Genomic DNA, 25,789 nt, shown 5'->3' on the forward strand with positions numbered 1-25,789 from the left:
TTAGTGTTTTTAAGAGAATTCACTTTCTTGGAACGAGTCTGCATGAAACCATCTTCAGGGCCTGGACAATTTCATGGCAAAACGGCACCTCTCAACATTGCAGCCAAGACAATATAACAACTGTTTCTGCCCGGTTTCGAACCGGGGACCTTTCGCGTGTGAGGCAAACGTGATAACCACTACACTACAGAAACAGATGTCTACAGTTGATTCTTCTGTGATGAAACTTCTCAAAACAGGCTATTCCAAGGGCCTCTGGTTTTAGATTTCTTTCATGCAACCTTCCCAGACAGCCCTAGCTGAACGCTTGTATATGCCATGCAAGTTCAGCATTTTTGCAAAATGCTTAAAGAGAAATGTTTCCTATTTGCTCAGGCAGGGCAAGGTTAAAAGCATGAGACTCTAGCAAATATTCATCCACTACTGCAAAGAGAAAATTGATATTGGCTTTGAAATGCATACTTCAATACTACTTTAAAAAAGCACCAATGAAAGGGCTCGTCCGGGATTTGAACCCGGGACCTCTCGCACCCAAAGCGAGAATCATACCCCTAGACCAACGAGCCTTCGAAAGGCCTGCACCTCTGAAAAGCTAATACCAGCTCTAAGCACGCAATGAAGATCATGCTGGGGACTTTTTCATGCTTGGTCTGTGAATACACATGAAATTCAGTGTCAACTTACCCTTTCTCAAATGATATCACTATCATTTATAAGTGTCCCCTTTTATTTTGTCCCAGCATTGGACACGTCTTACAGGAAGTCAGCACTTATTTATCTATTTCTGCAGTGGCTAGACCCTAAAGAGAAAGAATAAAAAGCTGTTCATAACAACATAAGAAACACATGTTGCATTTTTTCTCAAATGCTTATTCCCTTTGTGCAAATCGGAATGCCAAGCTGAATAACTGGGTCACAGATTCTGGCTAATTATCTTTCCCTTGAATGCAAGTAGCAATAAAAACTGCCTAATGCAGGACTAAAGCATTCCTTGCAAGCCTCTAACATCATAACATAACTGAGCTGCTGGTAGCAAGCTAAGCAATACCTTCCCAAAATGAGAAGTACATGTGCTAATCCGCTCAATCAGCGCTCGATCAGGCTCGATCAGGCGAGATATAGAAAAGGTGGAAAGGGTCCAAATGGCTGTCCCTTCCTTTTTAGGGTGGGTCCTTCTGACTATCATAGGATTGCTTGTATAAGTGGCCAGGGTCAGAGAAAAAACTTTCAACCCTTCTCAGTGTTCTATCCAGAAGCAGGCATTTTCTGTGCCTTTAATTTCAGGCTTTTCCCAGCAGTCTCTGTTCTGCCTATGTAAATTAACAAAAGCAGTGCTTATTCATCACTTACTCTAATGTCCTTACTGTCCAGAAAGCTCTGCCTAAGTATGCTTTTTTTCTTTTTCAGTGAAATTCTAAATGTTTTTTCTGCCCAGTCTATGGCAGTAGAATGCTGCTTATGATGCCACATTTTGTTGAATCACCAAGGTACAACTACAGAGGAATATATGAGTCTGAACGACATGGAACTCTTAGCTAACACATCACAATGTGTGATGCTTGCCAACCAAGCACTAGATTCTGGAGCGCTGATGATCAGAACATTCTGCTCCTGAAGGAAAGGAAAGACAGCTTGATGGAAAATAAAGTCTCAGTTTATATTAACGCTCTCTCTCTCCCAATATCTATCTATCTATCTATCTATCTATCTATCTATCTATCTATCTATCTATCTATCTATCTATCTATCTATCTATCTATCTATCTATCTATCTATCTATCTATCTATCTATCTATCTATCTATCTATCTATCTATCTATCTATCTATCTATCTATCTATCTATCTATCTATCTATCCATCCATCCATCCATCCATCCATCCATCCATCCATCCATCCATCCATCCATCCATCCATCCATCTATCTATCTATCTATCTATCTATCTAGCTATCTATCTATCTATCTATCTATCTATCTATCTATCTATCTATCTATCTATCTATCTATCTATCTATCTATCTATCTATCTATCTATCTATCTATCTATCTATCTATCTATCTATCCATCCATCCATCCATCCATCCATCCATCCATCCATCCATCCATCCATCCATCCATCCATCCATCCATCCATCTATCTATCTATCTATCTAGCTATCTATCTATCTATCTATCTATCTATCTATCTATCTATCTATCTATCTATCTATCTATCTATCTATCTATCTATCTATCTATCTATCTATCTATCTATCTATCTATCTATCTATCTATCTTTATATATGGATACCTGCGTACACATACATATAGATATGCCATGCATTCCTTTAGATTTGTTCCAATCTTTTACCATTTATTTGAGAATCCCTACTTTTCAAGTGACTGCAAATGAAGTTATTTCCGGCACTTTTTGGCCGGTGCAAGGTAACAAAAACACATGACAACTTTTAATAAAAATCATTGGTCTCTTTATTAATGCGCACTGTCAAACATGGGGCTTTCACACGTCAGGTAAACATGATAACCAATATACAACAGAAGCAGATGTAGATTGCTTATCAATGCCGGGATAGAACAGTTGTGAATTGAGTAGAAGAAGGGCCCCTGAATTGATACTTATTATATACAGCCTGTAAGATAGTGAAAAATGCAGGCTAGGAAAGGAGATGCAAATATCAATGTATTAGAAAAATACATAAAGAGGAGTGATTTGCTTTTATTCATTCAAGGCTAGAAAAAATCAACATACTATTGCAAGCATTCATACACCACCAAATAGAAATAAACAATTCTGACATTAAACGTAAAGGTGATGATGCATTTGTATCATCACCTTGAGAAGGGTCACCGAGGAATTGAGCCCAGGGCTTCTGCACTTAAACACCAGAAACACTCCACTAAACTAAGATGCCTGTTGGTGCCAACAATTCCCAAAGTTAATGCATGTTCTAGGTGAGCAATGAACAGAATGCAGGGCTCTTTTCAAAGCGAGGTCTGTGAATCAACAGATACATCCACATGCCAATTACTTTAGTGTTTTTAAGAGAATTCACTTTCTTGGAACGAGTCTGCATGAAACCATCTTCAGGGCCTGGACAATTTCATGGCAAAACAGCACCTCTCAACATTGCAGCCAAGACAATATAACAACTGTTTCTGCCCGGTTTCGAACCGGGGACCTTTCGCGTGTGAGGCAAACGTGATAACCACTACACTACAGAAACAGATGTCTACAGTTGATTCTTCTGTGATGAAACTTCTCAAAACAGGCTATTCCAAGGGCCTCTGGTTTTAGATTTCTTTCATGCAACCTTCCCAGACAGCCCTAGCTGAACGCTTGTATATGCCATGCAAGTTCAGCATTTTTGCAAAATGCTTAAAGAGAAATGTTTCCTATTTGCTCAGGCAGGGCAAGGTTAAAAGCATGAGACTCTAGCAAATATTCATCCACTACTGCAAAGAGAAAATTGATATTGGCTTTGAAATGCATACTTCAATACTACTTTAAAAAAGCACCAATGAAAGGGCTCGTCTGGGATTTGAACCCGGGACCTCTCGCACCCAAAGCGAGAATCATACCCCTAGACCAACGAGCCTTCGAAAGACCCGCACCTCTGAAAAGCTAATACCAGCTCTAAGCACGCAATGAAGATCATGCTGGGGACTTTTTCATGCTTGGTCTGTGAATACACATGAAATTCAGTGTCAACTTACCCTTTCTCAAATGATATCACTATCATTTATAAGTGTCCCCTTTTATTTTGTCCCAGCATTGGACACGTCTTACAGGAAGTCAGCACTTATTTATCTATTTCTGCAGTGGCTAGACCCTAAAGAGAAAGAATAAAAAGCTGTTCATAACAACATAAGAAACACATGTTGCATTTTTTCTCAAATGCTTATTCCCTTTGTGCAAATCGGAATGCCAAGCTGAATAACTGGGCCACAGATTCTGGCTAATTATCTTTCCCTTGAATGCAAGTAGCAATAAAAACTGCCTAATGCAGGACTAAAGCATTCCTTGCAAGCCTCTAACATCATAACATAACTGAGCTGCTGGTAGCAAGCTAAGCAATACCTTCCCAAAATGAGAAGTACATGTGCTAATCCGCTCAATCAGCGCTCGATCAGGCTCGATCAGGCGAGATATAGAAAAGGTGGAAAGGGTCCAAATGGCTGTCCCTTCCTTTTTAGGGTGGGTCCTTCTGACTATCATAGGATTGCTTGTACGAGTGGCCAGGGTCAGAGAAAAAACTTTCAACCCTTCTCAGTGTTCTATCCAGAAGCAGGCATTTTCTGTGCCTTTAATTTCAGGCTTTTCCCAGCAGTCTCTGTTCTGCCTATGTAAATTAACAAAAGCAGTGCTTATTCATCACTTACTCTAATGTCCTTACTGTCCAGAAAGCTCTGCCTAAGTATGCTTTTTTTCTTTTTCAGTGAAATTCTAAATGTTTTTTCTGCCCAGTCTATGGCAGTAGAATGCTGCTTATGATGCCACATTTTGTTGAATCACCAAGGTACAACTACAGAGGAATATATGAGTCTGAACGACATGGAACTCTTAGCTAACACATCACAATGTGTGATGCTTGCCAACCAAGCACTAGATTCTGGAGCGCTGATGATCAGAACATTCTGCTCCTGAAGGAAAGGAAAGACAGCTTGATGGAAAATAAAGTCTCAGTTTATATTAACGCTCTCTCTCTCCCAATATCTATCTATCTATCTATCTATCTATCTATCTATCTATCTATCTATCTATCTATCTATCTATCTATCTATCTATCTATCTATCTATCTATCTATCTATCTATCTATCTATCTATCTATCTATCTATCTATCTAGCTATCTATCTATCTATCTATCTATCTATCTATCTATCTATCTATCTATCTATCTATCTTTATATATGGATACCTGCGTACACATACATATAGATATGCCATGCATTCCTTTAGATTTGTTCCAACCTCTTACCATTTATTTGAGAATTCCTACTTTTCAAGTGACTGCAAATGAAGTCATTTCCGGCACTTTTTGGCCGGTGCAAGGTAACAAAAACACATGCCAACTTTTAATACAAATCATTGGTCTCTTTATTAACGCGCACTGTCAAACATGGGGCTTTCACACGTCAGGTAAACATGATAACCAATACACAACAGAAGCAGATGTAGATTGCTTATCAATGCCAGGATAGAATAGTTGTGAATTGAGTAATAGAAGGGCCCCTGAATTGATACTTATTATATACAGCCTGTAAGATAGTGAAAAATGCAGGCTAGGAAAGGAGATGCAAATATCAATGTATTAGAAAAATACATAAAGAGGAGTGATTTGCTTTTATTCATTCAAGGCTAGAAAAAATCAACATACTATTGCAAGCATTCATACACCACCAAATAGAAATAAACAATTCTGACATTAAACGTAAAGGTGACGATGCATTTGTATCATCACCTTGAGAAGGGTCACCGAGGAATTGAGCCCAGGGCTTCTGCACTTAAACACCAGAAACACTCCACTAAACTAAGATGCCTGTTGGTGCCAACAATTCCCAAAGTTAATGCATGTTCTAGGTGAGCAATGAACAGAATGCAGGGCTCTTATGAAAGCGAGGTCTGTGAATCAACAGATACATCCACATGCCAATTACTTTAGTGTTTTTAAGAGAATTCACTTTCTTGGAATGAGTCTGCATGAAACCATCTTCAGGGCCTGGACAATTTCATGGCAAAACGGCACCTCTCAACATTGCAGCCAAGACAATATAACAACTGTTTCTGCCCGGTTTCATACCGGGGACCTTTCGCGTGTGAGGCGAACGTGATAACCACTACACTACAGAAACAGATGTCTACAGTTGATTCTTCTGTGATGAAACTTCTCAAAACAGGCTATTCCAAGGGCCTCTGGTTTTAGATTTCTTTCATGCAACCTTCCCAGACAGCCCTAGCTGAACGCTTGTATATGCCATGCAAGTTCAGCATTTTTGCAAAATGCTTAAAGAGAAATGTTTCCTATTTGCTCAGGCAGGGCAAGGTTAAAAGCATGAGACTCTAGCAAATATTCATCCACTACTGCAAAGAGAAAATTGATATTGGCTTTGAAATGCATACTTCAATACTACTTTAAAAAAGCACCAATGAAAGGGCTCATCCGGGATTTGAACCCGGGACCTCTCGCACCCAAAGCGAGAATCATACCCCTAGACCAACGAGCCTTCGAAAGGCCCGCACCTCTGAAAAGCTAATACCAGCTCTAAGCACGCAATGAAGATCATGCTGGGGACTTTTTCATGCTTGGTCTGTGAATACACATGAAATTCAGTGTCAACTTACCCTTTCTCAAATGATATCACTATCATTTATAAGTGTCCCCTTTTATTTTGTCCCAGCATTGGACACGTCTTACAGCAAGTCAGCACTTATTTATCTATTTCTGCAGTGGCTAGACCCTAAAGAGAAAGAATAAAAAGCTGTTCATAACAACATAAGAAACACATGTTGCATTTTTTCTCAAATGCTTATTCCCTTTGTGCAAATCGGAATGCCAAGCTGAATAACTGGGCCACAGATTCTGGCTAATTATCTTTCCCTTGAATGCAAGTAGCAATAAAAACTGCCTAATGCAGGACTAAAGCATTCCTTGCAAGCCTCTAACATCATAACATAACTGAGCTGCTGGTAGCAAGCTAAGCAATACCTTCCCAAAATGAGAAGTACATGTGCTAATCCGCTCAATCAGCGCTCGATCAGGCTCGATCAGGCGAGATATAGAAAAGGTGGAAAGGGTCCAAATGGCTGTCCCTTCCTTTTTAGGGTGGGTCCTTCTGACTATCATAGGATTGCTTGTACGAGTGGCCAGGGTCAGAGAAAAAACTTTCAACCCTTCTCAGTGTTCTATCCAGAAGCAGGCATTTTCTGTGCCTTTAATTTCAGGCTTTTCCCAGCAGTCTCTGTTCTGCCTATGTAAATTAACAAAAGCAGTGCTTATTCATCACTTACTCTAATGTCCTTACTGTCCAGAAAGCTCTGCCTAAGTATGCTTTTTTTCTTTTTCAGTGAAATTCTAAATGTTTTTTCTGCCCAGTCTATGGCAGTAGAATGCTGCTTATGATGCCACATTTTGTTGAATCACCAAGGTACAACTACAGAGGAATATATGAGTCTGAACGACATGGAACTCTTAGCTAACACATCACAATGTGTGATGCTTGCCAACCAAGCACTAGATTCTGGAGCGCTGATGATCAGAACATTCTGCTCCTGAAGGAAAGGAAAGACAGCTTGATGGAAAATAAAGTCTCAGTTTATATTAACGCTCTCTCTCTCCCAATATCTATCTATCTATCTATCTATCTATCTATCTATCTATCTATCTATCTATCTATCTATCTATCTATCTATCTATCTATCTATCTATCTATCTATCTATCTATCTATCTATCTATCTATCTATCTATCTATCTATCTATCTATCTATCTATCTATCTTTATATATGGATACCTGCGTACACATACATATAGATATGCCATGCATTCCTTTAGATTTGTTCCAACCTCTTACCATTTATTTGAGAATTCCTACTTTTCAAGTGACTGCAAATGAAGTCATTTCCGGCACTTTTTGGCCGGTGCAAGGTAACAAAAACACATGCCAACTTTTAATACAAATCATTGGTCTCTTTATTAACGCGCACTGTCAAACATGGGGCTTTCACACGTCAGGTAAACATGATAACCAATACACAACAGAAGCAGATGTAGATTGCTTATCAATGCCAGGATAGAATAGTTGTGAATTGAGTAATAGAAGGGCCCCTGAATTGATACTTATTATATACAGCCTGTAAGATAGTGAAAAATGCAGGCTAGGAAAGGAGATGCAAATATCAATGTATTAGAAAAATACATAAAGAGGAGTGATTTGCTTTTATTCATTCAAGGCTAGAAAAAATCAACATACTATTGCAAGCATTCATACACCACCAAATAGAAATAAACAATTCTGACATTAAACGTAAAGGTGACGATGCATTTGTATCATCACCTTGAGAAGGGTCACCGAGGAATTGAGCCCAGGGCTTCTGCACTTAAACACCAGAAACACTCCACTAAACTAAGATGCCTGTTGGTGCCAACAATTCCCAAAGTTAATGCATGTTCTAGGTGAGCAATGAACAGAATGCAGGGCTCTTATGAAAGCGAGGTCTGTGAATCAACAGATACATCCACATGCCAATTACTTTAGTGTTTTTAAGAGAATTCACTTTCTTGGAATGAGTCTGCATGAAACCATCTTCAGGGCCTGGACAATTTCATGGCAAAACGGCACCTCTCAACATTGCAGCCAAGACAATATAACAACTGTTTCTGCCCGGTTTCATACCGGGGACCTTTCGCGTGTGAGGCGAACGTGATAACCACTACACTACAGAAACAGATGTCTACAGTTGATTCTTCTGTGATGAAACTTCTCAAAACAGGCTATTCCAAGGGCCTCTGGTTTTAGATTTCTTTCATGCAACCTTCCCAGACAGCCCTAGCTGAACGCTTGTATATGCCATGCAAGTTCAGCATTTTTGCAAAATGCTTAAAGAGAAATTTTTCCTATTTGCTCAGGCAGGGCAAGGTTAAAAGCATGAGACTCTAGCAAATATTCATCCACTACTGCAAAGAGAAAATTGATATTGGCTTTGAAATGCATACTTCAATACTACTTTAAAAAAGCACCAATGAAAGGGCTCATCCGGGATTTGAACCCGGGACCTCTCGCACCCAAAGCGAGAATCATACCCCTAGACCAACGAGCCTTCGAAAGGCCCGCACCTCTGAAAAGCTAATACCAGCTCTAAGCACGCAATGAAGATCATGCTGGGGACTTTTTCATGCTTGGTCTGTGAATACACATGAAATTCAGTGTCAACTTACCCTTTCTCAAATGATATCACTATCTTTTATAAGTGTCCCCTTTTATTTTGTCCCAGCATTGGACACGTCTTACAGGAAGTCAGCACTTATTTATCTATTTCTGCAGTGGCTAGACCCTAAAGAGAAAGAATAAAAAGCTGTTCATAACAACATAAGAAACACATGTTGCATTTTTTCTCAAATGCTTATTCCCTTTGTGCAAATCGGAATGCCAAGCTGAATAACTGGGTCACAGATTCTGGCTAATTATCTTTCCCTTGAATGCAAGTAGCAATAAAAACTGCCTAATGCAGGACTAAAGCATTCCTTGCAAGCCTCTAACATCATAACATAACTGAGCTGCTGGTAGCAAGCTAAGCAATACCTTCCCAAAATGAGAAGTACATGTGCTAATCCGCTCAATCAGCGCTCGATCAGGCTCGATCAGGCGAGATATAGAAAAGGTGGAAAGGGTCCAAATGGCTGTCCCTTCCTTTTTAGGGTGGGTCCTTCTGACTATCATAGGATTGCTTGTATAAGTGGCCAGGGTCAGAGAAAAAACTTTCAACCCTTCTCAGTGTTCTATCCAGAAGCAGGCATTTTCTGTGCCTTTAATTTCAGGCTTTTCCCAGCAGTCTCTGTTCTGCCTATGTAAATTAACAAAAGCAGTGCTTATTCATCACTTACTCTAATGTCCTTACTGTCCAGAAAGCTCTGCCTAAGTATGCTTTTTTTCTTTTTCAGTGAAATTCGAAATGTTTTTTCTGCCCAGTCTATGGCAGTAGAATGCTGCTTATGATGCCACATTTTGTTGAATCACCAAGGTACAACTACAGAGGAATATATGAGTCTGAACGACATGGAACTCTTAGCTAACACATCACAATGTGTGATGCTTGCCAACCAAGCACTAGATTCTGGAGCGCTGATGATCAGAACATTCTGCTCCTGAAGGAAAGGAAAGACAGCTTGATGGAAAATAAAGTCTCAGTTTATATTAACGCTCTCTCTCTCCCAATATCTATCTATCTATCTATCTATCTATCTATCTATCTATCTATCTATCTATCTATCTATCTATCTATCTATCTATCTATCTATCTATCTATCTATCTATCTATCTATCTATCTATCTATCTATCTATCTATCTATCTATCTATCTATCTATCTATCTATCTATCTATCTATCTATCTATCTATCCATCCATCCATCCATCCATCCATCCATCCATCCATCCATCCATCCATCCATCCATCCATCCATCCATCCATCCATCCATCCATCTATCTATCTATCTATCTATCTATCTATCTATCTATCTATCTATCTATCTATCTATCTATCTATCTATCTATCTATCTATCTATCTATCTATCTATCTATCTATCTATCTTTATATATGGATACCTGCGTACACATACATATAGATATGCCATGCATTCCTTTAGATTTGTTCCAACCTTTTACCATTTATTTGAGAATCCCTACTTTTCAAGTGACTGCAAATGAAGTTATTTCCGGCACTTTTTGGCCGGTGCAAGGTAACAAAAACACATGACAACTTTTAATAAAAATCATTGATCTCTTTATTAATGCGCACTGTCAAACATGGGGCTTTCACACGTCAGGTAAACATGATAACCAATATACAACAGAAGCAGATGTAGATTGCTTATCAATGCCGGGATAGAACAGTTGTGAATTGAGTAGAAGAAGGGCCCCTGAATTGATACTTATTATATACAGCCTGTAAGATAGTGAAAAATGCAGGCTAGGAAAGGAGATGCAAATATCAATGTATTAGAAAAATACATAAAGAGGAGTGATTTGCTTTTATTCATTCAAGGCTAGAAAAAATCAACATACTATTGCAAGCATTCATACACCACCAAATAGAAATAAACAATTCTGACATTAAACGTAAAGGTGATGATGCATTTGTATCATCACCTTGAGAAGGGTCACCGAGGAATTGAGCCCAGGGCTTCTGCACTTAAACACCAGAAACACTCCACTAAACTAAGATGCCTGTTGGTGCCAACAATTCCCAAAGTTAATGCATGTTCTAGGTGAGCAATGAACAGAATGCAGGGCTCTTTTCAAAGCGAGGTCTGTGAATCAACAGATACATCCACATGCCAATTACTTTAGTGTTTTTAAGAGAATTCACTTTCTTGGAACGAGTCTGCATGAAACCATCTTCAGGGCCTGGACAATTTCATGGCAAAACAGCACCTCTCAACATTGCAGCCAAGACAATATAACAACTGTTTCTGCCCGGTTTCGAACCGGGGACCTTTCGCGTGTGAGGCAAACGTGATAACCACTACACTACAGAAACAGATGTCTACAGTTGATTCTTCTGTGATGAAACTTCTCAAAACAGGCTATTCCAAGGGCCTCTGGTTTTAGATTTCTTTCATGCAACCTTCCCAGACAGCCCTAGCTGAACGCTTGTATATGCCATGCAAGTTCAGCATTTTTGCAAAATGCTTAAAGAGAAATGTTTCCTATTTGCTCAGGCAGGGCAAGGTTAAAAGCATGAGACTCTAGCAAATATTCATCCACTACTGCAAAGAGAAAATTGATATTGGCTTTGAAATGCATACTTCAATACTACTTTAAAAAAGCACCAATGAAAGGGCTCGTCTGGGATTTGAACCCGGTACCTCTCGCACCCAAAGCGAGAATCATACCCCTAGACCAACGAGCCTTCGAAAGACCTGCACCTCTGAAAAGCTAATACCAGCTCTAAGCACGCAATGAAGATCATGCTGGGGACTTTTTCATGCTTGGTCTGTGAATACACATGAAATTCAGTGTCAACTTACCCTTTCTCAAATGATATCACTATCATTTATAAGTGTCCCCTTTTATTTTGTCCCAGCATTGGACACGTCTTACAGGAAGTCAGCACTTATTTATCTATTTCTGCAGTGGCTAGACCCTAAAGAGAAAGAATAAAAAGCTGTTCATAACAACATAAGAAACACATGTTGCATTTTTTCTCAAATGCTTATTCCCTTTGTGCAAATCGGAATGCCAAGCTGAATAACTGGGCCACAGATTCTGGCTAATTATCTTTCCCTTGAATGCAAGTAGCAATAAAAACTGCCTAATGCAGGACTAAAGCATTCCTTGCAAGCCTCTAACATCATAACATAACTGAGCTGCTGGTAGCAAGCTAAGCAATACCTTCCCAAAATGAGAAGTACATGTGCTAATCCGCTCAATCAGCGCTCGATCAGGCTCGATCAGGCGAGATATAGAAAAGGTGGAAAGGGTCCAAATGGCTGTCCCTTCCTTTTTAGGGTGGGTCCTTCTGACTATCATAGGATTGCTTGTATAAGTGGCCAGGGTCAGAGAAAAAACTTTCAACCCTTCTCAGTGTTCTATCCAGAAGCAGGCATTTTCTGTGCCTTTAATTTCAGGCTTTTCCCAGCAGTCTCTGTTCTGCCTATGTAAATTAACAAAAGCAGTGCTTATTCATCACTTACTCTAATGTCCTTACTGTCCAGAAAGCTCTGCCTAAGTATGCTTTTTTTCTTTTTCAGTGAAATTCTAAATGTTTTTTCTGCCCAGTCTATGGCAGTAGAATGCTGCTTATGATGCCACATTTTGTTGAATCACCAAGGTACAACTACAGAGGAATATATGAGTCTGAACGACATGGAACTCTTAGCTAACACATCACAATGTGTGATGCTTGCCAACCAAGCACTAGATTCTGGAGCGCTGATGATCAGAACATTCTGCTCCTGAAGGAAAGGAAAGACAGCTTGATGGAAAATAAAGTCTCAGTTTATATTAACGCTCTCTCTCTCCCAATATCTATCTATCTATCTATCTATCTATCTATCTATCTATCTATCTATCTATCTATCTATCTATCTATCTATCTATCTATCTATCTATCTATCTATCTATCTATCTATCTATCTATCTATCTATCTATCTATCTATCTATCTATCTATCCATCCATCCATCCATCCATCCATCCATCCATCCATCCATCCATCCATCTATCTATCTATCTATCTATCTATCTATCTATCTATCTATCTATCTATCTATCTATCTATCTATCTATCTATCTATCTATCTATCTATCTATCTATCTATCTATCTATCTATCTATCTATCTATCTATCTATCTATCTATCTATCTATCTATCTATCTATCTATCTATCTATCTATCTATCTATCTATCTATCTATCTATCTATCTATCTATCTATCTATCTATCTATCTATCTATCTATCTATCTTTATATATGGATACCTGCGTACACATACATATAGATATGCCATGCATTCCTTTAGATTTGTTCCAACCTCTTACCATTTATTTGAGAATCCCTACTTTTCAAGTGACTGCAAATGAAGTCATTTCCGGCACTTTTTGGCCGGTGCAAGGTAACAAAAACACATGACAACTTTTAATAAAAATCATTGGTCTCTTTATTAACGCGCACTGTCAAACATGGGGCTTTCACACGTCAGGTAAACATGATAACCAATATACAACAGAAGCAGATGTAGATTGCTTATCAATGCCGGGATAGAACAGTTGTGAATTGAGTAGAAGAAGGGCCCCTGAATTGATACTTATTATATACAGCCTGTAAGATAGTGAAAAATGCAGGCTAGGAAAGGAGATGCAAATATCAATGTATTAGAAAAATACATAAAGAGGAGTGATTTGCTTTTATTCATTCAAGGCTAGAAAAAATCAACATACTATTGCAAGCATTCATACACCACCAAATAGAAATAAACAATTCTGACATTAAACGTAAAGGTGACGATGCATTTGTATCATCACCTTGAGAAGGGTCACCGAGGAATTGAGCCCAGGGCTTCTGCACTTAAACACCAGAAACACTCCACTAAACTAAGATGCCTGTTGGTGCCAACAATTCCCAAAGTTAATGCATGTTCTAGGTGAGCAATGAACAGAATGCAGGGCTCTTTTCAAAGCGAGGTCTGTGAATCAACAGATACATCCACATGCCAATTACTTTAGTGTTTTTAAGAGAATTCACTTTCTTGGAACGAGTCTGCATGAAACCATCTTCAGGGCCTGGACAATTTCATGGCAAAACGGCACCTCTCAACATTGCAGCCAAGACAATATAACAACTGTTTCTGCCCGGTTTCGAACCGGGGACCTTTCGCGTGTGAGGCAAACGTGATAACCACTACACTACAGAAACAGATGTCTACAGTTGATTCTTCTGTGATGAAACTTCTCAAAACAGGCTATTCCAAGGGCCTCTGGTTTTAGATTTCTTTCATGCAACCTTCCCAGACAGCCCTAGCTGAACGCTTGTATATGCCATGCAAGTTCAGCATTTTTGCAAAATGCTTAAAGAGAAATGTTTCCTATTTGCTCAGGCAGGGCAAGGTTAAAAGCATGAGACTCTAGCAAATATTCATCCACTACTGCAAAGAGAAAATTGATATTGGCTTTGAAATGCATACTTCAATACTACTTTAAAAAAGCACCAATGAAAGGGCTCGTCCGGGATTTGAACCCGGGACCTCTCGCACCCAAAGCGAGAATCATACCCCTAGACCAACGAGCCTTCGAAAGGCCTGCACCTCTGAAAAGCTAATACCAGCTCTAAGCACGCAATGAAGATCATGCTGGGGACTTTTTCATGCTTGGTCTGTGAATACACATGAAATTCAGTGTCAACTTACCCTTTCTCAAATGATATCACTATCATTTATAAGTGTCCCCTTTTATTTTGTCCCAGCATTGGACACGTCTTACAGGAAGTCAGCACTTATTTATCTATTTCTGCAGTGGCTAGACCCTAAAGAGAAAGAATAAAAAGCTGTTCATAACAACATAAGAAACACATGTTGCATTTTTTCTCAAATGCTTATTCCCTTTGTGCAAATCGGAATGCCAAGCTGAATAACTGGGTCACAGATTCTGGCTAATTATCTTTCCCTTGAATGCAAGTAGCAATAAAAACTGCCTAATGCAGGACTAAAGCATTCCTTGCAAGCCTCTAACATCATAACATAACTGAGCTGCTGGTAGCAAGCTAAGCAATACCTTCCCAAAATGAGAAGTACATGTGCTAATCCGCTCAATCAGCGCTCGATCAGGCTCGATCAGGCGAGATATAGAAAAGGTGGAAAGGGTCCAAATGGCTGTCCCTTCCTTTTTAGGGTGGGTCCTTCTGACTATCATAGGATTGCTTGTATAAGTGGCCAGGGTCAGAGAAAAAACTTTCAACCCTTCTCAGTGTTCTATCCAGAAGCAGGCATTTTCTGTGCCTTTAATTTCAGGCTTTTCCCAGCAGTCTCTGTTCTGCCTATGTAAATTAACAAAAGCAGTGCTTATTCATCACTTACTCTAATGTCCTTACTGTCCAGAAAGCTCTGCCTAAGTATGCTTTTTTTCTTTTTCAGTGAAATTCTAAATGTTTTTTCTGCCCAGTCTATGGCAGTAGAATGCTGCTTATGATGCCACATTTTGTTGAATCACCAAGGTACAACTACAGAGGAATATATGAGTCTGAACGACATGGAACTCTTAGCTAACACATCACAATGTGTGATGCTTGCCAACCAAGCACTAGATTCTGGAGCGCTGATGATCAGAACATTCTGCTCCTGAAGGAAAGGAAAGACAGCTTGATGGAAAATAAAGTCTCAGTTTATATTAACGCTCTCTCTCTCCCAATATCTATCTATCTATCTATCTATCTATCTATCTATCTATCTATCTATCTATCTATCTATCTATCTATCTATCTATCTATCTATCTATCTATCTATCTATCTATCTATCTATCTATCTATCTATCTATCTATCTATCTATCTATCTATCTTTATATATGGATACCTGCGTACACATACATATAGATATGCCATGCATTCCTTTAGATTTGTTCCAACCTCTTACCATTTATTTGAGAATCCCTACTTTTCAAGTGACTGCAAATGAAGTCATTTCCGGCACTTTTTGGCCGGTGCAAGGTAACAAAAACACATGACAACTTTTAATAAAAATCATTGGTCTCTTTATTAACGCGCACTGTCAAACATGGGGCTTTCACACGTCAGGTAAACATGATAACCAATATACAACAGAAGCAGATGTAGATTGCTTATCAATGCCGGGATAGAACAGTTGTGAATTGAGTAGAAGAAGGGCCCCTGAATTGATACTTATTATATACAGCCTGTAAGATAGTGAAAAATGCAGGCTAGGAAAGGAGATGCAAATATCAATGTATTAGAAAAATACATAAAGAGGAGTGATTTGCTTTTATTCATTCAAGGCTAGAAAAAATCAACATACTATTGCAAGCATTCATACACCACCAAATAGAAATAAACAATTCTGACATTAAACGTAAAGGTGACGATGCATTTGTATCATCACCTTGAGAAGGGTCACCGAGGAATTGAGCCCAGGGCTTCTGCACTTAAACACCAGAAACACTCCACTAAACTAAGATGCCTGTTGGTGCCAACAATTCCCAAAGTTAATGCATGTTCTAGGTGAGCAATGAACAGAATGCAGGGCTCTTTTCAAAGCGAGGTCTGTGAATCAACAGATACATCCACATGCCAATTACTTTAGTGTTTTTAAGAGAATTCACTTTCTTGGAACGAGTCTGCATGAAACCATCTTCAGGGCCTGGACAATTTCATGGCAAAACGGCACCTCTCAACATTGCAGCCAAGACAATATAACAACTGTTTCTGCCCGGTTTCGAACCGGGGACCTTTCGCGTGTGAGGCAAACGTGATAACCACTACACTACAGAAACAGATGTCTACAGTTGATTCTTCTGTGATGAAACTTCTCAAAACAGGCTATTCCAAGGGCCTCTGGTTTTAGATTTCTTTCATGCAACCTTCCCAGACAGCCCTAGCTGAACGCTTGTATATGCCATGCAAGTTCAGCATTTTTGCAAAATGCTTAAAGAGAAATGTTTCCTATTTGCTCAGGCAGGGCAAGGTTAAAAGCATGAGACTCTAGCAAATATTCATCCACTACTGCAAAGAGAAAATTGATATTGGCTTTGAAATGCATACTTCAATACTACTTTAAAAAAGCACCAATGAAAGGGCTCGTCCGGGATTTGAACCCGGGACCTCTCGCACCCAAAGCGAGAATCATACCCCTAGACCAACGAGCCTTCGAAAGGCCTGCACCTCTGAAAAGCTAATACCAGCTCTAAGCACGCAATGAAGATCATGCTGGGGACTTTTTCATGCTTGGTCTGTGAATACACATGAAATTCAGTGTCAACTTACCCTTTCTCAAATGATATCACTATCATTTATAAGTGTCCCCTTTTATTTTGTCCCAGCATTGGACACGTCTTACAGGAAGTCAGCACTTATTTATCTATTTCTGCAGTGGCTAGACCCTAAAGAGAAAGAATAAAAAGCTGTTCATAACAACATAAGAAACACATGTTGCATTTTTTCTCAAATGCTTATTCCCTTTGTGCAAATCGGAATGCCAAGCTGAATAACTGGGTCACAGATTCTGGCTAATTATCTTTCCCTTGAATGCAAGTAGCAATAAAAACTGCCTAATGCAGGACTAAAGCATTCCTTGCAAGCCTCTAACATCATAACATAACTGAGCTGCTGGTAGCAAGCTAAGCAATACCTTCCCAAAATGAGAAGTACATGTGCTAATCCGCTCAATCAGCGCTCGATCAGGCTCGATCAGGCGAGATATAGAAAAGGTGGAAAGGGTCCAAATGGCTGTCCCTTCCTTTTTAGGGTGGGTCCTTCTGACTATCATAGGATTGCTTGTATAAGTGGCCAGGGTCAGAGAAAAAACTTTCAACCCTTCTCAGTGTTCTATCCAGAAGCAGGCATTTTCTGTGCCTTTAATTTCAGGCTTTTCCCAGCAGTCTCTGTTCTGCCTATGTAAATTAACAAAAGCAGTGCTTATTCATCACTTACTCTAATGTCCTTACTGTCCAGAAAGCTCTGCCTAAGTATGCTTTTTTTCTTTTTCAGTGAAATTCTAAATGTTTTTTCTGCCCAGTCTATGGCAGTAGAATGCTGCTTATGATGCCACATTTTGTTGAATCACCAAGGTACAACTACAGAGGAATATATGAGTCTGAACGACATGGAACTCTTAGCTAACACATCACAATGTGTGATGCTTGCCAACCAAGCACTAGATTCTGGAGCGCTGATGATCAGAACATTCTGCTCCTGAAGGAAAGGAAAGACAGCTTGATGGAAAATAAAGTCTCAGTTTATATTAACGCTCTCTCTCTCCCAATATCTATCTATCTATCTATCTATCTATCTATCTATCTATCTATCTATCTATCTATCTATCTATCTATCTATCTATCTATCTATCTATCTATCTATCTATCTATCTATCTATCTATCTATCTATCTATCTATCTATCTATCTATCTATCTATCTATCTATCTATCTATCTATCTATCTATCTATCCATCCATCCATCCATCCATCCATCCATCCATCCATCCATCCATCCATCCATCCATCCATCTATCTATCTATCTATCTATCTATCTATCTAGCTATCTATCTATCTATCTAGCTATCTATCTATCTATCTATCTATCTATCTATCTATCTATCTATCTATCTATCTATCTATCTATCTATCTATCTATCTATCTATCTATCTATCTATCTATCTATCTATCTATCTATCCATCCATCCATCCATCCATCCATCCATCCATCCATCCATCCATCCATCCATCCATCCATCCATCCATCCATCTATCTATCTATCTATCTAGCTATCTATCTATCTATCTATCTATCTATCTATCTATCTATCTATCTATCTATCTATCTATCTATCTATCTATCTATCTATCTATCTATCTATCTATCTATCTATCTATCTATCTATCTATCTATCTATCTATCTATCTATCTATCTATCTATCTTTATATATGGATACCTGCGTACACATACATATAGATATGCCATGCATTCCTTTAGATTTGTTCCAATCTTTTACCATTTATTTGAGAATCCCTACTTTTCAAGTGACTGCAAATGAAGTTATTTCCGGCACTTTTTGGCCGGTGCAAGGTAACAAAAACACATGACAACTTTTAATAAAAATCATTGGTCTCTTTATTAATGCGCACTGTCAAACATGGGGCTTTCACACGTCAGGTAAACATGATAACCAATATACAACAGAAGCAGATGTAGATTGCTTATCAATGCCGGGATAGAACAGTTGTGAATTGAGTAGAAGAAGGGCCCCTGAATTGATACTTATTATATACAGCCTGTAAGATAGTGAAAAATGCAGGCTAGGAAAGGAGATGCAAATATCAATGTATTAGAAAAATACATAAAGAGGAGTGATTTGCTTTTATTCATTCAAGGCTAGAAAAAATCAACATACTATTGCAAGCATTCATACACCACCAAATAGAAATAAACAATTCTGACATTAAACGTAAAGGTGATGATGCATTTGTATCATCACCTTGAGAAGGGTCACCGAGGAATTGAGCCCAGGGCTTCTGCACTTAAACACCAGAAACACTCCACTAAACTAAGATGCCTGTTGGTGCCAACAATTCCCAAAGTTAATGCATGTTCTAGGTGAGCAATGAACAGAATGCAGGGCTCTTTTCAAAGCGAGGTCTGTGAATCAACAGATACATCCACATGCCAATTACTTTAGTGTTTTTAAGAGAATTCACTTTCTTGGAACGAGTCTGCATGAAACCATCTTCAGGGCCTGGACAATTTCATGGCAAAACAGCACCTCTCAACATTGCAGCCAAGACAATATAACAACTGTTTCTGCCCGGTTTCGAACCGGGGACCTTTCGCGTGTGAGGCAAACGTGATAACCACTACACTACAGAAACAGATGTCTACAGTTGATTCTTCTGTGATGAAACTTCTCAAAACAGGCTATTCCAAGGGCCTCTGGTTTTAGATTTCTTTCATGCAACCTTCCCAGACAGCCCTAGCTGAACGCTTGTATATGCCATGCAAGTTCAGCATTTTTGCAAAATGCTTAAAGAGAAATGTTTCCTATTTGCTCAGGCAGGGCAAGGTTAAAAGCATGAGACTCTAGCAAATATTCATCCACTACTGCAAAGAGAAAATTGATATTGGCTTTGAAATGCATACTTCAATACTACTTTAAAAAAGCACCAATGAAAGGGCTCGTCTGGGATTTGAACCCGGGACCTCTCGCACCCAAAGCGAGAATCATACCCCTAGACCAACGAGCCTTCGAAAGACCCGCACCTCTGAAAAGCTAATACCAGCTCTAAGCACGCAATGAAGATCATGCTGGGGACTTTTTCATGCTTGGTCTGTGAATACACATGAAATTCAGTGTCAACTTACCCTTTCTCAAATGATATCACTATCATTTATAAGTGTCCCCTTTTATTTTGTCCCAGCATTGGACACGTCTTACAGGAAGTCAGCACTTATTTATCTATTTCTGCAGTGGCTAGACCCTAAAGAGAAAGAATAAAAAGCTGTTCATAACAACATAAGAAACACATGTTGCATTTTTTCTCAAATGCTTATTCCCTTTGTGCAAATCGGAATGCCAAGCTGAATAACTGGGCCACAGATTCTGGCTAATTATCTTTCCCTTGAATGCAAGTAGCAATAAAAACTGCCTAATGCAGGACTAAAGCATTCCTTGCAAGCCTCTAACATCATAACATAACTGAGCTGCTGGTAGCAAGCTAAGCAATACCTTCCCAAAATGAGAAGTACATGTGCTAATCCGCTCAATCAGCGCTCGATCAGGCTCGATCAGGCGAGATATAGAAAAGGTGGAAAGGGTCCAAATGGCTGTCCCTTCCTTTTTAGGGTGGGTCCTTCTGACTATCATAGGATTGCTTGTACGAGTGGCCAGGGTCAGAGAAAAAACTTTCAACCCTTCTCAGTGTTCTATCCAGAAGCAGGCATTTTCTGTGCCTTTAATTTCAGGCTTTTCCCAGCAGTCTCTGTTCTGCCTATGTAAATTAACAAAAGCAGTGCTTATTCATCACTTACTCTAATGTCCTTACTGTCCAGAAAGCTCTGCCTAAGTATGCTTTTTTTCTTTTTCAGTGAAATTCTAAATGTTTTTTCTGCCCAGTCTATGGCAGTAGAATGCTGCTTATGATGCCACATTTTGTTGAATCACCAAGGTACAACTACAGAGGAATATATGAGTCTGAACGACATGGAACTCTTAGCTAACACATCACAATGTGTGATGCTTGCCAACCAAGCACTAGATTCTGGAGCGCTGATGATCAGAACATTCTGCTCCTGAAGGAAAGGAAAGACAGCTTGATGGAAAATAAAGTCTCAGTTTATATTAACGCTCTCTCTCTCCCAATATCTATCTATCTATCTATCTATCTATCTATCTATCTATCTATCTATCTATCTATCTATCTATCTATCTATCTATCTATCTATCTATCTATCTATCTATCTATCTATCTATCTATCTATCTATCTATCTATCTATCTATCTATCTATCTATCTATCTATCTATCTATCTAGCTATCTATCTATCTATCTATCTATCTATCTATCTATCTATCTATCTATCTATCTATCTTTATATATGGATACCTGCGTACACATACATATAGATATGCCATGCATTCCTTTAGATTTGTTCCAACCTCTTACCATTTATTTGAGAATTCCTACTTTTCAAGTGACTGCAAATGAAGTCATTTCCGGCACTTTTTGGCCGGTGCAAGGTAACAAAAACACATGCCAACTTTTAATACAAATCATTGGTCTCTTTATTAACGCGCACTGTCAAACATGGGGCTTTCACACGTCAGGTAAACATGATAACCAATACACAACAGAAGCAGATGTAGATTGCTTATCAATGCCAGGATAGAATAGTTGTGAATTGAGTAATAGAAGGGCCCCTGAATTGATACTTATTATATACAGCCTGTAAGATAGTGAAAAATGCAGGCTAGGAAAGGAGATGCAAATATCAATGTATTAGAAAAATACATAAAGAGGAGTGATTTGCTTTTATTCATTCAAGGCTAGAAAAAATCAACATACTATTGCAAGCATTCATACACCACCAAATAGAAATAAACAATTCTGACATTAAACGTAAAGGTGACGATGCATTTGTATCATCACCTTGAGAAGGGTCACCGAGGAATTGAGCCCAGGGCTTCTGCACTTAAACACCAGAAACACTCCACTAAACTAAGATGCCTGTTGGTGCCAACAATTCCCAAAGTTAATGCATGTTCTAGGTGAGCAATGAACAGAATGCAGGGCTCTTATGAAAGCGAGGTCTGTGAATCAACAGATACATCCACATGCCAATTACTTTAGTGTTTTTAAGAGAATTCACTTTCTTGGAATGAGTCTGCATGAAACCATCTTCAGGGCCTGGACAATTTCATGGCAAAACGGCACCTCTCAACATTGCAGCCAAGACAATATAACAACTGTTTCTGCCCGGTTTCATACCGGGGACCTTTCGCGTGTGAGGCGAACGTGATAACCACTACACTACAGAAACAGATGTCTACAGTTGATTCTTCTGTGATGAAACTTCTCAAAACAGGCTATTCCAAGGGCCTCTGGTTTTAGATTTCTTTCATGCAACCTTCCCAGACAGCCCTAGCTGAACGCTTGTATATGCCATGCAAGTTCAGCATTTTTGCAAAATGCTTAAAGAGAAATGTTTCCTATTTGCTCAGGCAGGGCAAGGTTAAAAGCATGAGACTCTAGCAAATATTCATCCACTACTGCAAAGAGAAAATTGATATTGGCTTTGAAATGCATACTTCAATACTACTTTAAAAAAGCACCAATGAAAGGGCTCATCCGGGATTTGAACCCGGGACCTCTCGCACCCAAAGCGAGAATCATACCCCTAGACCAACGAGCCTTCGAAAGGCCCGCACCTCTGAAAAGCTAATACCAGCTCTAAGCACGCAATGAAGATCATGCTGGGGACTTTTTCATGCTTGGTCTGTGAATACACATGAAATTCAGTGTCAACTTACCCTTTCTCAAATGATATCACTATCATTTATAAGTGTCCCCTTTTATTTTGTCCCAGCATTGGACACGTCTTACAGCAAGTCAGCACTTATTTATCTATTTCTGCAGTGGCTAGACCCTAAAGAGAAAGAATAAAAAGCTGTTCATAACAACATAAGAAACACATGTTGCATTTTTTCTCAAATGCTTATTCCCTTTGTGCAAATCGGAATGCCAAGCTGAATAACTGGGCCACAGATTCTGGCTAATTATCTTTCCCTTGAATGCAAGTAGCAATAAAAACTGCCTAATGCAGGACTAAAGCATTCCTTGCAAGCCTCTAACATCATAACATAACTGAGCTGCTGGTAGCAAGCTAAGCAATACCTTCCCAAAATGAGAAGTACATGTGCTAATCCGCTCAATCAGCGCTCGATCAGGCTCGATCAGGCGAGATATAGAAAAGGTGGAAAGGGTCCAAATGGCTGTCCCTTCCTTTTTAGGGTGGGTCCTTCTGACTATCATAGGATTGCTTGTACGAGTGGCCAGGGTCAGAGAAAAAACTTTCAACCCTTCTCAGTGTTCTATCCAGAAGCAGGCATTTTCTGTGCCTTTAATTTCAGGCTTTTCCCAGCAGTCTCTGTTCTGCCTATGTAAATTAACAAAAGCAGTGCTTATTCATCACTTACTCTAATGTCCTTACTGTCCAGAAAGCTCTGCCTAAGTATGCTTTTTTTCTTTTTCAGTGAAATTCTAAATGTTTTTTCTGCCCAGTCTATGGCAGTAGAATGCTGCTTATGATGCCACATTTTGTTGAATCACCAAGGTACAACTACAGAGGAATATATGAGTCTGAACGACATGGAACTCTTAGCTAACACATCACAATGTGTGATGCTTGCCAACCAAGCACTAGATTCTGGAGCGCTGATGATCAGAACATTCTGCTCCTGAAGGAAAGGAAAGACAGCTTGATGGAAAATAAAGTCTCAGTTTATATTAACGCTCTCTCTCTCCCAATATCTATCTATCTATCTATCTATCTATCTATCTATCTATCTATCTATCTATCTATCTATCTATCTATCTATCTATCTATCTATCTATCTATCTATCTATCTATCTATCTATCTATCTATCTATCTATCTATCTATCTATCTATCTATCTATCTATCTATCTATTATATATGGATACCTGCGTACACATACATATAGATATGCCATGCATTCCTTTAGATTTGTTCCAACCTCTTACCATTTATTTGAGAATTCCTACTTTTCAAGTGACTGCAAATGAAGTCATTTCCGGCACTTTTTGGCCGGTGCAAGGTAACAAAAACACATGCCAACTTTTAATACAAATCATTGGTCTCTTTATTAACGCGCACTGTCAAACATGGGGCTTTCACACGTCAGGTAAACATGATAACCAATACACAACAGAAGCAGATGTAGATTGCTTATCAATGCCAGGATAGAATAGTTGTGAATTGAGTAATAGAAGGGCCCCTGAATTGATACTTATTATATACAGCCTGTAAGATAGTGAAAAATGCAGGCTAGGAAAGGAGATGCAAATATCAATGTATTAGAAAAATACATAAAGAGGAGTGATTTGCTTTTATTCATTCAAGGCTAGAAAAAATCAACATACTATTGCAAGCATTCATACACCACCAAATAGAAATAAACAATTCTGACATTAAACGTAAAGGTGACGATGCATTTGTATCATCACCTTGAGAAGGGTCACCGAGGAATTGAGCCCAGGGCTTCTGCACTTAAACACCAGAAACACTCCACTAAACTAAGATGCCTGTTGGTGCCAACAATTCCCAAAGTTAATGCATGTTCTAGGTGAGCAATGAACAGAATGCAGGGCTCTTATGAAAGCGAGGTCTGTGAATCAACAGATACATCCACATGCCAATTACTTTAGTGTTTTTAAGAGAATTCACTTTCTTGGAATGAGTCTGCATGAAACCATCTTCAGGGCCTGGACAATTTCATGGCAAAACGGCACCTCTCAACATTGCAGCCAAGACAATATAACAACTGTTTCTGCCCGGTTTCATACCGGGGACCTTTCGCGTGTGAGGCGAACGTGATAACCACTACACTACAGAAACAGATGTCTACAGTTGATTCTTCTGTGATGAAACTTCTCAAAACAGGCTATTCCAAGGGCCTCTGGTTTTAGATTTCTTTCATGCAACCTTCCCAGACAGCCCTAGCTGAACGCTTGTATATGCCATGCAAGTTCAGCATTTTTGCAAAATGCTTAAAGAGAAATTTTTCCTATTTGCTCAGGCAGGGCAAGGTTAAAAGCATGAGACTCTAGCAAATATTCATCCACTACTGCAAAGAGAAAATTGATATTGGCTTTGAAATGCATACTTCAATACTACTTTAAAAAAGCACCAATGAAAGGGCTCATCCGGGATTTGAACCCGGGACCTCTCGCACCCAAAGCGAGAATCATACCCCTAGACCAACGAGCCTTCGAAAGGCCCGCACCTCTGAAAAGCTAATACCAGCTCTAAGCACGCAATGAAGATCATGCTGGGGACTTTTTCATGCTTGGTCTGTGAATACACATGAAATTCAGTGTCAACTTACCCTTTCTCAAATGATATCACTATCTTTTATAAGTGTCCCCTTTTATTTTGTCCCAGCATTGGACACGTCTTACAGGAAGTCAGCACTTATTTATCTATTTCTGCAGTGGCTAGACCCTAAAGAGAAAGAATAAAAAGCTGTTCATAACAACATAAGAAACACATGTTGCATTTTTTCTCAAATGCTTATTCCCTTTGTGCAAATCGGAATGCCAAGCTGAATAACTGG

The 25,789-nt window shown here is 39.1% G+C and overlaps 13 non-coding genes across 13 annotated transcripts; all 13 read right to left on the reverse strand.

Moving 5' to 3' along the window:
• Positions 1-121: 121 nt before the first annotated feature.
• On the reverse strand, positions 122-194 carry TRNAV-CAC (transfer RNA valine (anticodon CAC)). Its single transcript has one exon. It is a non-coding gene; the product is annotated as a tRNA-Val (tRNA).
• Positions 195-494: 300 nt separating this feature from the next.
• Positions 495-566, reverse strand: TRNAP-UGG (transfer RNA proline (anticodon UGG)). Its single transcript has one exon. It is a non-coding gene; the product is annotated as a tRNA-Pro (tRNA).
• A 2,587-nt stretch (positions 567-3,153) lies between these two features.
• Positions 3,154-3,226, reverse strand: TRNAV-CAC (transfer RNA valine (anticodon CAC)). The gene has a single exon. It is a non-coding gene; the product is annotated as a tRNA-Val (tRNA).
• A 2,928-nt stretch (positions 3,227-6,154) lies between these two features.
• Positions 6,155-6,226, reverse strand: TRNAP-UGG (transfer RNA proline (anticodon UGG)). Its single transcript has one exon. It is a non-coding gene; the product is annotated as a tRNA-Pro (tRNA).
• A 2,520-nt stretch (positions 6,227-8,746) lies between these two features.
• On the reverse strand, positions 8,747-8,818 carry TRNAP-UGG (transfer RNA proline (anticodon UGG)). Its single transcript has one exon. It is a non-coding gene; the product is annotated as a tRNA-Pro (tRNA).
• A 2,367-nt stretch (positions 8,819-11,185) lies between these two features.
• On the reverse strand, positions 11,186-11,258 carry TRNAV-CAC (transfer RNA valine (anticodon CAC)). Its single transcript has one exon. It is a non-coding gene; the product is annotated as a tRNA-Val (tRNA).
• Positions 11,259-14,061: 2,803 nt separating this feature from the next.
• TRNAV-CAC (transfer RNA valine (anticodon CAC)) lies at positions 14,062-14,134 on the reverse strand. The gene has a single exon. It is a non-coding gene; the product is annotated as a tRNA-Val (tRNA).
• A 300-nt stretch (positions 14,135-14,434) lies between these two features.
• TRNAP-UGG (transfer RNA proline (anticodon UGG)) lies at positions 14,435-14,506 on the reverse strand. Its single transcript has one exon. It is a non-coding gene; the product is annotated as a tRNA-Pro (tRNA).
• A 2,139-nt stretch (positions 14,507-16,645) lies between these two features.
• TRNAV-CAC (transfer RNA valine (anticodon CAC)) lies at positions 16,646-16,718 on the reverse strand. The gene has a single exon. It is a non-coding gene; the product is annotated as a tRNA-Val (tRNA).
• A 300-nt stretch (positions 16,719-17,018) lies between these two features.
• On the reverse strand, positions 17,019-17,090 carry TRNAP-UGG (transfer RNA proline (anticodon UGG)). The gene has a single exon. It is a non-coding gene; the product is annotated as a tRNA-Pro (tRNA).
• A 2,647-nt stretch (positions 17,091-19,737) lies between these two features.
• Positions 19,738-19,810, reverse strand: TRNAV-CAC (transfer RNA valine (anticodon CAC)). Its single transcript has one exon. It is a non-coding gene; the product is annotated as a tRNA-Val (tRNA).
• Positions 19,811-22,774: 2,964 nt separating this feature from the next.
• Positions 22,775-22,846, reverse strand: TRNAP-UGG (transfer RNA proline (anticodon UGG)). The gene has a single exon. It is a non-coding gene; the product is annotated as a tRNA-Pro (tRNA).
• A 2,525-nt stretch (positions 22,847-25,371) lies between these two features.
• TRNAP-UGG (transfer RNA proline (anticodon UGG)) lies at positions 25,372-25,443 on the reverse strand. The gene has a single exon. It is a non-coding gene; the product is annotated as a tRNA-Pro (tRNA).
• Positions 25,444-25,789: the final 346 nt, after the last annotated feature.

Source organism: Lissotriton vulgaris, chromosome 8 (genome assembly GCF_964263255.1).
Source record: "Lissotriton vulgaris chromosome 8, aLisVul1.2, whole genome shotgun sequence".
NCBI lineage: Eukaryota > Metazoa > Chordata > Amphibia > Caudata > Salamandridae > Lissotriton > Lissotriton vulgaris.